General features: G+C 51.4%; 1 long non-coding RNA gene across 5 annotated transcripts in view; it reads right to left on the reverse strand.

The window, feature by feature from the left end:
• The window catches only part of LOC106976892 (uncharacterized), a 368177-nt gene that overhangs the window by 105046 nt on the left and 249757 nt on the right, over positions 1-13374 (reverse strand). For all 5 annotated transcript variants that reach the window (XR_008292651.1, XR_008292649.1, XR_008292650.1 and 2 more), the window contains 4 exons: positions 11157-11403; positions 9869-9954; positions 6365-7577; positions 2456-3419 (listed from right to left, as the gene is read on the reverse strand). This is a non-coding gene — a long non-coding RNA (uncharacterized LOC106976892). The remainder of the gene's footprint in view (positions 1-2455; positions 3420-6364; positions 7578-9868; positions 9955-11156; positions 11404-13374) is intronic.

A 13374-nucleotide genomic window follows, 5' to 3' on the forward strand; every position in this document is an offset into this window, starting at 1 on the left:
GGTAGGTGCCAGAGGTGGCAAGGGAAGGGAGGGGACAGCCAGGAACCCATCCGAGGAGGCAAGAAGGTGATAGGAGGCAGGACTTTACGTCCCAAGCACAAATTCAGATACAATTATTCAGAATTTCAAGATGGCTATGGCAGACCATTCAACTCACTCGGAGAACCTACCCGCCGCCCCCCCCCCATTTCTGCCAGTCAGAATAGCTGAAGGCTATGACCCTGCTAGCCAACATGGGGTCAGGGCCTTGGCAAAGTTACTCACCTTCCCCGTTTATAAAATGAGGATAGGAAGAGCACTCCTACATCAGGCTCATTTGAGAATCAGATGACCTAATAACGATGGCCAACTCTGAGATAACACTCGCCATGTGCCCCCCACTATTTCATGTGCTTTACAAATATGAACGCTTTCAACCCTCATAACAAGCCAGTAGATGGGTTTGCACTTTACAAAAGAAAAACCTGAGGGCGCCTGGCTGGCTCAGTCAGTTAAGCGTCCGACTCTTAATTTTGGGTCAGATCATGATCCCATAGCTTGTGAGTTCAAGTCCTGCAATGGGCTCTGTGCTGACAGTACAAAGCCTGCTTGGGATTCTCTCTCTCTCTCCCTCTCTCTCTCTGACCCTCCCCAAGCTCGCTCACTCTTGCTCTCTCTCAAAATAAATAAGTAACCTTAAAAAAAAAAAATAAGGCACAGAGAAGTAAAGCAACTTGCGCATACCCACACAGCCATTCAGGCGCCATTACCACACAGCTGGTAAGGGGGTAAGTGTCATGGCCAAGATTTGAGCACATCTGCCGAGCTCCAGAGTCTGCCTCTGGGCCAACGCCACACAGCTCGGCCCCTAGAAAGCCGTGGACGCTGGTTCTGGCTTCGTTTTGGGTCATCCTCACAATGAGCCAATGAGGTAGGTTTTAGAGGAGAACAGGGAGGTGAAGAAACCTGTCCCAGCAGGACTGGCTCCAGGAAAGAAGAGGATATGAACTGCAGGAGTGGGGAGAGATGCGGAAGGGGGGCCTCTGACAGCAGGGACCTGCATGGATGCCTTGGACCTGCATGGATGACTAGACCATGGGCTCCAGGAATAAGTGGAAGGTTTGATTTGGAGGGGCATGGGAGAATGGTGGCTGCAGCCCCAAGGTGCTAACGTCCTAGGTTATCAGGGCAGGACAGCTGCTCAAAGATCACTGAATCTGAGTTTTAATTTTATGGTTGGGGAAACCGAGGCTGGAGGAGAGAAATGGCCAGTCTAATGCCCAGAGTCAGGAAGTAGAGTGCTGGGAGCAGATGACCCCCCAGCCAGAGTGCTTGGAAGGTCAATGGAGCGTCCTGAGCGCCTATCAAGGGTCCCAGGTCCATAAACCCCTCCCAACAGGCTCCTGGATGACCCTTGATACCACAGTCCCAGGCACAGCCGAATCCTTATAAAATAAAACTCCTTGCTATCAATAACGCAATTTCTGACTAGGGTCGCTTTCATCGTTTGTAAATTTAGAGGAAAAAACACAAACCCCACTGGCTCAGAAGTCAGACAGACCCAGGTTTGAAAAGGGCTCTACCACTTACTGACTGTGTGATCTTAGGCAAATTACTTAACCTTTCTGAGTTTCAGTTACCTCATCAGTAAAATAGCTCTGAAGTGAGATCACTTCATGGCAAACATAGATTTCTGGAACAGATTACATGGAAAGGAAAGGAGGCTACAGACTGTAAAACTTCCCTGCTGTGCACAGCCAGCACATTGTAGGTGCTCAATAAAGGCCATTCTGAATTCACTAGAGGCCAAACCTCCAAGTTCATGGGCCAGACGAGTCTCAGAAGAGATGTCAATTCTAGAACCACCTAAAAGCACCCACCGGACATCTCCATCTAAAGCCCAAGAAGGGAAAATACCATAGGATTTGGAGAGGTCTGAAATAGGGCTCAGAGACACGACTGGGAGGTCCCGGTGATGGGCAGCTGGGAGGGAGGTTGAGGAGGAGGGTAAGTGCGAAAGAACTTGTATTTTTGGAGGTGTTTCTTCTATTTAAGGTGTTGCTAACCCCCTGGTAAAACTCATTTTTGATTCTTGGCAGGAAAACACATTCAGGCTAAGCAGTGAGAACAGACCCTGGCTGGGAAAGTACTCACCGACTCTCAAGTCTCTCTTGTTTTACTGCAACTGACTTGGGTTGAACAACTCGATTTGAATAATTGCACTTTGAGGATTTCTAGGGGAAGTACCCAGGGTCATCTTCTGACTGGAGATTCTATGACACGAACTAATTCTGTAAGTCCGGAAGATTCCCCTGGACTGCAATGCATGCGTCCTACAAATACTTTATTGCCCACCCAGTGTGTGCAGATGCTGTGTTAGAGACTGAGGACACGCGGTGAGCAATATGGACACGGCAGAGGGCTTATGAGCACCAGGGGAAGCTTGCAAAACAGAATCACACACGGTAATAAGCACCTGGTGGAAGAATGGTAAAATGTGCCCCGGGTGGGTAACTCAACAAAGAGGTGACACTGAGGAGGAGACGGAAGGGTGGAGGGGAGTGTGTGGGTCTTCTGGGGTGGCCAAAGCTCCACAGACTGGGAGGCTTAAAACCATAGAACTTTATTCTGTTGCAGTTCCGGAGGATGAAGGTCTTGAATCGAGGTGTCCATGGGGCCATGCTCCCTCTGACACCTAAAAGGCAAGGTCCTTCCTGGCCTCCTCTAGCCTTTGTGGTGGGCCAGCAACCTTACACACCACATGGCTTGCAGAAGCGTCCCCACCCATGTCTGCCCCTGCCTTCACACGGCCTTCTCCCCGTCTGTCCATCTCTCTTACAAAGACACCATGACTGGATTGGAGGCCATCTTGATCCAGAATGACTTCATCTAAACCAGATTATGTCCGCACAGACCCTATTTCCAAATAAGGTCACACTTACAGTTGCTGTGGGTCAGGACTCCAATATGTCTTCCTGGAGGACCCAGTTCTATGCAGTACAGAAAACAGCACAGGTAGGTGAGGAGTCAGCAAAGCCACGAGCTGGAGATGAGCTGGAGGGGCAGGAGATGGCCCCTTGGGGGACACAAAGAAGCCACTGTGAAGAGGGGAAAGTGGGTCCAGGAGACGGAGAGAAACCGTGGGGACTTCGCCAGCTCTTCACGCTCTGAGATGGACACGCCTCTTCCAGCTCATGCGCAAGTGGGCGTCGAAGACCTTGACATACAGGCAGGGAGTCACGGCCCCTGCATCTCCATTGTCTGAGGTACCACACCGGTGACTGGCAGGCCACCCTGGGGAACTAAGAGTGAGGCAGAAACTTCTTGGCAATGATGTGCTCTCCACTCTGGAAAACCAGAGGCGAAAAGTGCCCCGTTGACTGTACATCACGGCTTGAGTGCATCTTGGCAGGCAGCCAGGGAAGCCAGAAAGTGTCCTCCTTTGCAAAAAACATGGTACCTCGGTTATATATATAAAATATATTTTGGTCTTTGAGAGATATATATACACACATGAACTTTTTATATATATCTTGATATACATGCTATGTCTATATATGATATACATGCTTGAAACTTTCAGTCATATATAAATATATAAAACACATATATTTTATCATATATATTTACATATATATATGTATGTGTGTGTATATATATATACGTATATACATATATATGTACGTATATATATATATATATATATATAAAACCAAAAGGCTTTTGCTTGAAATAGAGGTTTATTTTCTGTGCCGGCTGTCTTTGGTCTAAGGTCATTCATTCATTCCACAAATATTTACAGAGTACTACCATGTCACAGGTGGGGTTCTCAGCGGGGGCTAAGACAGAAATCCCTGCCCCCCTGGAATTGAATCTCCAGCGAGATAAGGGGCACTAATGGATCAACTCACACAATCGTGAGGCACGGTACAGGTGCCAAGAACAACGGAGAAAAATAAAGGCAGGAAAGAGAAGAATGAGAGTTGCAGAGTGGTCGGGGGGGGGGGGGGGTACGACGGTGAATGTGAAATAGTGGCCAGGGGAGGCCTGGCTGAGGTGGTAAGGCCAGAACAAAGGCCCGGAAGAGCTAAGGGAGTGAGCGGTGATGAGGGAGTCCAGCAAGAGCAAGCTGTTGAGGGGAGCTCGAGTGTCTGCGAGAGGGCAGGGGCAGGATGGCAGGTGGGATGAACAGGACAGAAGGAACGAGGGCATGGTCAGGGTAGTGGGGCTGGTTCACATGGGCCTCCCAGACCATTGCAAGGCCCGTGGCTTTTACTCTGAACAGGATGGGAAGCCTGCGGGGGGGTTTGGAGCAGAAAGGTCATGTGCCCCAGCTTGACTTCCAAGGGTGACTCTGGCTGTTGCTGTGAAAACAGATTGTAGAGGGGCAAAGGGCAGACGCAGAGACCCTTCAAGGGCTGTTGTACTAATGCAGGCAAGAAATGACGGCGGCTGGGACCCAGGTAGGGGCTTTGGGGTGGTGAGAGGGCATGATATTCTGGGTATGGTTTGCTGATGGTCTGGATAGGATAGGTGAGTGATGGGGAGACCAAGGTTAACTGACTCCAAGGCTGAGCGACTGAAGAGTTGGCGTTGTCATTAACAAGGATGGAGAAGACCACAGAAAGGTGGATATGAAGCCAGGGGAATCAGAAGTCTGAGACGCTGGCGAGACTCTCCAGTCTGGAGAGAGTCTGCCTCTTCAGCCTCAGAAGGAGAAACACAGCATGTTGGTCGGGCCCTTGAGAGGCCTCTCCTGTCAGCCTTGACCTAGGGGCCTCCCGTACATCCTCAATTGCAGAGCGTTCTTGAGAGCATCCTTCCCAGGATGACCTGGGAAGAGCTCACAATTCGGCATCCCCCGGGGGAGTCATTCTCACACTCGGCACCTACTAAGTGCCAGGAGCATGTGATCTATGAATAAGACCCTACCACGTACTTACCACCATCACCATCTGAAAAAAAGAGGAATGTAAGGTGCAGAGCGCTAAGTAACCTGTCCATGGTCACACTAGAAGATGGCCTCTGTCTTCACTCTGCACACAGTGATTTCCAGCCAAGGTGGAGGGACTACTACCGGAAGGGCGGGTTTTGTCAAAGCCGGGCTGGTGCTGTGGGGAGGAGACCGGCTGGGGGGGATTTGAGAAGCTCTCTGTTCCTCTTGGCAGCTGTCTTTCCATTCTTACCCCTCCTGCGCCCCTGTGCTTAGACTGTTGATTGCAAGGCACCACTCCACCTGCACAGCCCTGAAGTGCAATGTTTCCCCTGGGTTGCAACACCACCTCTGGGCTGTCCTCCATGTTACTCTGAACCCAGGGGCTTCTCCTCTTTCTCCCAGGAGGGGAGGATCTCAGCTGCAGTCCTTGGGCTACAAAGGGTCCAGGCCCGGTACCAGGAGTTAACTGCACCTCCGTGTGCACTCTTGACCCGAGGCCATGGATCCAGTTCCTCATGGGAGGGACAAGATGGGTGGAAGGAAGCAGAGACAAGAGGGCACAGGGATGCCCCCAGGAAGAGAGACTCAGTGGGAACAACTTCAGGCCCAGCTCATGGAAAAGTGTCAGGACTCAGGGAGCAGAACAGAATAGGGTTCCAGGCCACTGCGTGGGGCAGACAGAGGCAGCACAGCCTTGTCAGCCCCACAGGAGATGAACTGTCTTGGGGGGTGGCCGGGAGGGGAGAGGAGGCGGGGGTACCAAACACCTGGTCACTGACTGTGGGTCAGAGGAAGACAGAAATTCATGCTGGCAGAGGGCGGTCGTTTTCTGAAGTTCATCTCTGCGACAAGGGGTCCGGAATGGGACAGAGTATGGGCGAACCCCACCTGCCTCGGGGTTGGTAAGTGGCAAGAAATAACTCCGAGCCTGAAGCCCTGACACGGGGCCTGGTTCACACAGTTGGTCCTCCCGGCTAGTGTCTCAGAGGACTTTCTGGGCCAGGAGTCAGCAAGACTTTTCCATAAAGGACCAGAGAGTCAGTGTTTTGGGCTTCGTCAGCCATATAGTCTCTGTTGTGCATTCTTTTTAAAATTTTCAACCCTTTGGAAATGTAAACACCATTCTCAGTCCAAGGTCCTTACAAAAACCGACCACTGACCAGATCTGGCCTGCAGACTGTAATCTCACATTCCCCGGTATAGACGGAGATTGAGCCTGGAGATCCAGATGTGGCTGGGGCCAGGGTCCTGTTGGCTCGTTTCCTGCACCTTACAGGGCTGGGCTAGGGGCAATGGTGGGAAGAGCCCTGGGCACAGGGGGAACAGCAGACTCAGTGATGAGAAGCCTGGACAGGTGATGCAGAGGAAATGTGGTAGGACCAGGGACACGGGGAGGGCCAGGCAGGGCTGCTGTGTGCTCTCACCTCTCACTCTGAGCTTGGACCTCACCTGTTGGCATCATGGCATCACAGTCTAAGAGACACAGGAAGCCAGAGCCTCTGAGGACAGCAGGCAGTGTGACATTCACAAGAGGGGACTGTTTATCCTCCCCAACATTTATGAACCGTTTACCATGTTCCAGGCGCTGTTCTAAGCCATGAACAAGACAGAAGTGACCAGGCTCCACGCCTGGAAGTCCTGGCTGACTTCCTGCACCTTTAGTTGCAAGGATGTACTTGTCTCATTGAACCCAGCCTTCATGGGTTCCTGGTCAGTCTCTTCCTTGGGGCGTAGGGACCTGGAAGCCTGTTATTCTGTCTTTGTAGACAGAAAGGAAGAAAAAGATCTGCTGACCATGAAATGGTAACTAGACAATGACCCCGCCTTGCTCAGCTGGCACCGTGGACAGGGAGCCCTTAGTAAGTGGTGCCCAGGAAGATCGTTCTCACCACCCCCAAAATCAAAGTTGTAAGAGGCTCCTAACTGTGGGCCCTGACCATCTAAGGGAGCAAAAACATGTAGCAAAAAGCTGTTGACTATCTCTCTCCCAAACTGAGAAATAAAGGACTTATTATAAAAATAGCTGAGTAGTTACTGTGTTTCAGGCGTTTGATCTCATTTAGTCTTCAGAACAACCTGATGTGGTGAAGTATCATTGTTGCCATTTTACAGATTGGAAAATTGACGCCAAGTGAAGGTAACTAAGGTGTCCAAGGTCCCTCCATTCACAACAATGACAAACCTATGCACTCTGTGCCCCAGACACAGTGACCTTCCTTTGGCTCCCGGCCAGCACTTCATCCCTTGGAACCAAGTAGTAAGTTGCATCTAGCACATTATCCTTATTTTATCTTTACTCTTCTCCTGTGAGGAGGCCTAGACTCATTGCAGGACACATGGCCAATCCCTAATGAATACACCAGCAATTGACGGGTGGCTTGAGTTTCTTCTTACCCAGAAATGAGAGTAACACCACCTTACCCGTGAGAGCCGCAGGGCATCGAGAAGTCTATTCTCAGCATGCTGGAATAGCGTGGCAGAATTAAGGTGTCAAAGGAAAAACGAAGTACTTCAGAGAGGGCATGAAGAAAATGTATTTGAAGCCGGCTGCTGGTTTTCAACTTGTAACTGCCCACACGCCTGCAATCGGGGGGAAATGCAATCCGTGGTCACCGGCGGACAGGGTGGCCTCAACGTTCACAGCAGGGGCCACGAGGATTTGCTGTAAGAAGCCAGACGGGATGTAGTTTAGCTTTCGCAAGGCCACAGGTTTCTCTCACAACGATGGAGCTCCATCGCTGCTGTGGGAGATCAGCTCTGGACAACAGGTAAGTGAATGGGTGTGGCCGCGTTCCAATAAAACTTGATTTACATCAGGCAGTGGGCCAGATTTGGCTTGTGGGCTGTAGCGTGCTGATTCCTGGTTCAGAGCAGACACAGCACTGTGACTATTTCATGCGAGCCGATGATGCAACAGGCACGCCACATACTTTCTCTCTTTTGAGTGGATGTCTTTTCAATAACAGGTGTTTGCTGTGTGCTCACCACAGGCCAGCCGCTGTTCTCGGCATAGGGTTTCAGTGCAGAAAAAGGCAAAACCCTGCTTACGTGATGAAAACCCTGTCTATGCCCCTCCGCAGGAGAAACCATCACCCCAACTTTCCAGAGGAAGGAAAGAAGCCCAGCGGGGACATCCCAGAGCTTGTGAGGAGCAGGGCTGGGCTGCCAGACCAGATCCCAAACCTCGGGTCTGGCCACGACTCTGTGCCATCCTGCAGTTCGGGACCAAGACCCTGGATTCCAGCCCAGAGGCTGCATCTGCTGAGCGCTCTTCCCGAGCTGAGCTAACATGTGGCTATGGGCACCTATTGTGGGGCACTGGCCCAGCTTCCAGAAATGCCCCAAAGCAGAAACGATGGGGTGGAAACCACCAGCCTCTGATAAATGCAAGAGAGGCAGCTCCCTAGAGCACCCCTACACGATGGCCCAGACGTCCCTGAGGACACGGGGGGGGGGGGGGGGAGCTCTGACGGGGCCCCACCCTCAGCAGCCGCACAGACTGGCCTGGCCAGGGCGGCCGAGGGCCAGGGGACAGAGCCGATGAACACAGCCCTGCTGTCTGAAGGCCCGTCTGCGCAGGGCATGGTGGGAGCCAGCCTGCCGTCCTCTTTTTATGGTTTTATGTGGCTTGGACCCTGAAATAAAAGAGCTCTCTGTGGAAAGGAATGAAGATGGGAAAGGGAGAGAGAGGAGAGACGGACTTTTCTAGAGTTTCCGCTTGGTGCTAGGCGCTTGAATTGAACACTTCATCCGCACAGAGGGGTGGGTATGCACCATTGCTCCTGTCTCACAGACCAGGGATTGGGCAAAGTCTTTTTGCAAAGGGCTGGGTAGTAAAAAATTGTGAGTCGTGGGCCATGTGGTGTCTGTCGCACCTACTCGACTGTGCCTTAGAGAGTGCAAGCAAGGTATGCACCCCCTGTCGCCATAGAGACAGTTCATCAAGGAACGAGCATGGCGGGCTGTCAATAAAATTCCATCCGTAGATACTCGGAATTTCCCATAGTTCTCATGTGTTAGGAAATAGCATTCTTCTTTTGAGTTTTTATTTTTCAAATGTAGAAATGAGGGGCGTCTGGGTGGCTCAGTCGGTTAAGTGTCCAACTTCGGCTCAGGTCACGATCTCACAGTTTGTGGGTTCGAGCCCCGCGTCGGGCTCTGTGCTGACAGCTCAGAGCCTGGAGCCCCCTTCGGATTCTGTGTCTCCCTCTCTCTCTGCCCCTCCCCAACTCGTGCTGTTTCCCTGTCTCTCATAAATAAAAATTAAAAAAAAAAAAAAAAGTTAAAAATATATAAATTAAATCAAATGTACATGCAAACATGTAAAGTTTTAAATGTAAACAACATTTGAAAACATAACAACCATTTTCAGTTTCTGGGCTGTACAAAAGCAGCAGTGGGTTGGAGGTTGCCCACAGGTCATAGTTTACTGACCTCTGTCCTACATGATGTCACTGCAGTGTGGGAAGATTCAGTTCATGCCTGGATCACATCCTAAAGTGGGTGACTCAGGAGTCTAACCCGGAACCTAGGTTTCCAAGCCACAAGTACAGAATTCCTAAGGACAGTACGGATGATAGCAAAAGTCTATCTGTTTTTGACAATTGCAAACAGAACCATAAAGGCATTCATTCATTCATTCGATCATTCGATCAATCGTTCATTCACTGATCTTTTTAAATGTTCAGGTCCATGAGGTAGGAGATGTTCACGTCAAGAGCCTCTTTTAAGCCTTATGACAACTCTTAAGAAGGCTGGCGACTTACAATGGTCATTCTGATTTCACAGATGGGAGAACAGAGGTGCAGAGAGAAGCCCACATTCATTCCATTTTCCCAGCTCCCTGAGCCTGGTGGCGGTGAGACCTTTCCTTATGGAGCGTGGCAACAAATAAGTCACATACGTAAAACGAGAAGGCTGAAAAGTGGATTTTTAAGGTTGAAAAATACGCACAATTGTTCCAGATGTGGGGCCAGCGGGTGAAGCTCAGGGAGGGGTCCTTTGAGCCGAGCCGCATTTTAGCCATCAGAGATGGGCACCTGGGCAGCAAGAAACAGAAAGGACAAGGTCCAAAGTGGGGAGATAGAAGGCTGTGTGGAGGGCAAGGGACCTACCAGCTGCGCAAAAGGCACCACAGCCCCAGAGGAAGGCCTGAGGCCCCTGCCCGGAAGAAGGGATGAGCTGCAGGGCGCTGGGGACTCCTGGGGGCCATCTGCTCTGCTGTGACAATTCAGGAATGGCCAGAGCCTGAGGCTCTCAGTCTGCAGCCCCTGGGGGCTGGGAGCAAGGCTGAGCCGCTGAGCCCCTCCCTGCAGCCCCCACAGGTGAGGTGGGGGCGGCCCGAGGCCCAAAGCAGTTGTGGCCACCGCCAGGCTGGAAGGCAGGCACGGGCTCAGCAAGAGGAGAGCTTGTGATATGTTCGCATGGGTTTTCCTATTGAATCATTCAAGTCTCCCAACCTGATGAAAGGTTGTATCTATTTTTAAAGGTTTGTACACATAAACCACGTGCAATGTTCTCTGCCGACAAGGAACTTGAAGCTTGGAGCAGCGATGCCCTGGCTGTTGGAGGCCAGGGGCCCTGTTCTTCGCTGCCTCCCGGTCCTCATGGCACCCCCCTCCGGTGTCTGAGAAACACCAGTGGGGGGCAGAGTTAGGAGGGCAGGGGAAGAGATGAAGGAAAAACAAGGATCTTGAAGGCGCCGTGACCTCATTGCCTCCCTGGGGAGTAACAAATGTCGTGCTTTGGGAGGGAGTGGGTGAGTGGGCCGCGTGTGACGTGGGAATAGAGGATCACCCTGAGCGAAGGTCAGGCTTCTCCAAAGTGAGAAACAGCCTAAAAATGAGCAGTTCCCTCGACCACAGTGGCACAGGCCGTGCAGGCTGCCAAGGCGAGTGCCAAACTTGGCCGGGCGTGCGGGGTTGTATGATAATCTCAGCCCTGCCGGGTCACTCCGGAACACCAGGACCACCTTCGTACCAGAAAAACAAACCCCTGACCGCCTGCCAGCCGGAGGAGTAAACAGAGGGGCGACCGCACACCAGGGCCCCCCGAACATTGCTCCTTATCCTGCTGGGATAATAATAACCACAGCAACCAACTCTCACGAGCACGGACACGTCAGGCTCGCGTGCTCAAAGCTTTAAGTGCATTATCTCTGAAGTCATCAGCAAAAGTCCCCGAGGAAGGTGGTAAAACCATCCCATTTCAGAGATGGGGAAGGTCAGGGTCAGGAACTTACCTTGGATCATCATGCCGTTCGACAGTTGAGCTGGGATAGGAACCCAGGCAACCTGATTCCAGGAGCCGCACCCAAGGTCTCCACGCTGTCGGCAGGCAGCTGGACATGGTGCAGTGGCAACGAGGGTCTCAGAGCCTGGGATTACGTGGAGTCAGATCTCAGCTCCCCCACTTCTAGCTGGAGCTGCGTGATTTCGGATTAACTCAGCTCAGTGTTGTCTCATGGGTAAAATGTGGAACCTCGGGTCCTAGGGTGGGAATAAGGATGGGGGGGTGCAGGGTATAAGCAAAGCAGCTGCCTCCATAATGTGTCTGGTCTCATGGGGCCCACAGCCTCTGCCAGAGTAGAGCATGGGTCCTCCCTGAACCTCAGGCTTCTCTTCAGCTCCCATACAGGGTCACCCTCCCCTCCCGGGATGTCCTCTCTATTCAGTAAACTCTCAAATAGGGTAGAAAAGCCTAACAAGTTACCCAAAGGCTACCAAAGAAACACATTCTCTGACCACCCAGCCTCAGGCTTCCCTCCCTCCCATCAAAGTCAGCCTTTAACTTCCCACCCTCCTCCATCCAGGGGGACAACAAGGGAAATGGAAAAGGGGGGAAAGCCATCTGAGTCTTGGAGATGGCTAGTTCCGTAAATACAGAATTACCAAACTGTAGAAAGAATTTTCTTTCTTGCCTGAAAATCTCTCTTCGCTACTCCAGAAACCTCCAGGCCCCCCTCTCCCAGGAAGGGGCGTGGGCGATGGAGGTCCCTGCATGCAGCTGCATTTTAACATCATTGTTTTCCTTTGTCATCCTGAGTGTTGTACCATAGGTATTCTAAAAGCTTTATTCTTAGAGCGCCTGGAATCTGGCTTCAGCTCAGGTCATGAACTCATGATCAGTGAGTTCAAGTCCCGCATTGGGCTCTGCACTGGCAGTGTGCAGCCTGCTTGGGATTCCCTCTCTCCCCCCTCACTCTCTGCCCCTCTCCCAGTCATGCTGTCTCTGTCTCTATCAAAAGAAATAAAAATAAACTAAAAAAAAAAAAAAGCATTGTTCTCCAAAGGCACCCAGATCTTCTCCAGTTTGTAAAAAAGGGTCCAGTGTGGGCATGTGCGCACACACACACACACACACACACACACACACACACACACACGTTTCAAAGCTCTCTCTTTGGTCCTGGCATGCCAGGCTCTCTGAACTCACAAGTTCCCTGCCCTTCGTGAAATTATTTCCTAAATAGGTTTACAGATAGGACCATGTTTCCTTCATCTTTTACGTTCCTTGTGGAAATTCTCATTTATCTGCGAATCTGTGTCACTGAGAAAGAGAGAGGGAGAAGGTAGGCAGGAATGACTATACTCTGATAGGTATGCACTTTTCCAGCTACGGCCCCCACCCTGCTTGGCAAGGTTGCCCGTTAATTATCTGCATCCCTAGCACCCTGCAGATTCTGGGAGGGCAGGGGCAATGTTGAGTCCTTTATCCCGCAGCCTAGCACAGCAACTATGAAGATCAAGTCTCGGACGGATGTTTGCTGAACGCGTGCAGGGAAGAGAGAGGCCGTGGGAGAGAGAGTTGCAAGGGCGCATGGTTGCTCCGCTCCCTTCCATGGGTTGATTCCCCACCCTTGAGCAAATCTCTAGCCATCTTCTCCTGACCTCAGAGGTCCCTCTAGGGCTCTCAGCCTTTTCTTCTTAGTCGGGCCACTTGGAGAACAAGCTGGTACCATGTCTGCCTCCCAGGGTCAGAGCCTGGCTGTGCCTTCTCAGCTCTTTGGACGTATGCCCTTGCCCTTCCCCCGGGAGCATTGCAGAGTGAACACCGTCCACTCCCGGGCACAGTCCTGGGCCTTCACAAATAACATCTATGGAGCAGTCCATCCAAACCTGTAGAGGACACATCCTCTCAAGTGCACACCCAGCATTATCTATGACAGACCCTATGCTCGGCCATAAAATAGGTCTCTATACATTTCAACGGACTGAAGTCACCCATCACTCAGAGAGGACAACGGGAATAAATCAGAAGTCAGCATGAGTCGATACAAGGAAAATCCCCCAAATGTTTGAGGAGACTCTCCCAGTGCTTGACACGGGGCAGGTCCTGAATAATTTCTGCCCTGATATCTTTCTCCACCAGTTTCAATCCCTGTGCTGCCATGAACAGGGGAGGCCAACGTCATGGCTGCCGTCCCAAGCATGGCACTGGCTGCCTGGTCTGCACAATGA

The sequence above is a fragment of the Acinonyx jubatus genome, chromosome F2 (genome assembly GCF_027475565.1).
Source record: "Acinonyx jubatus isolate Ajub_Pintada_27869175 chromosome F2, VMU_Ajub_asm_v1.0, whole genome shotgun sequence".
NCBI classification, from domain to species: domain Eukaryota; kingdom Metazoa; phylum Chordata; class Mammalia; order Carnivora; family Felidae; genus Acinonyx; species Acinonyx jubatus.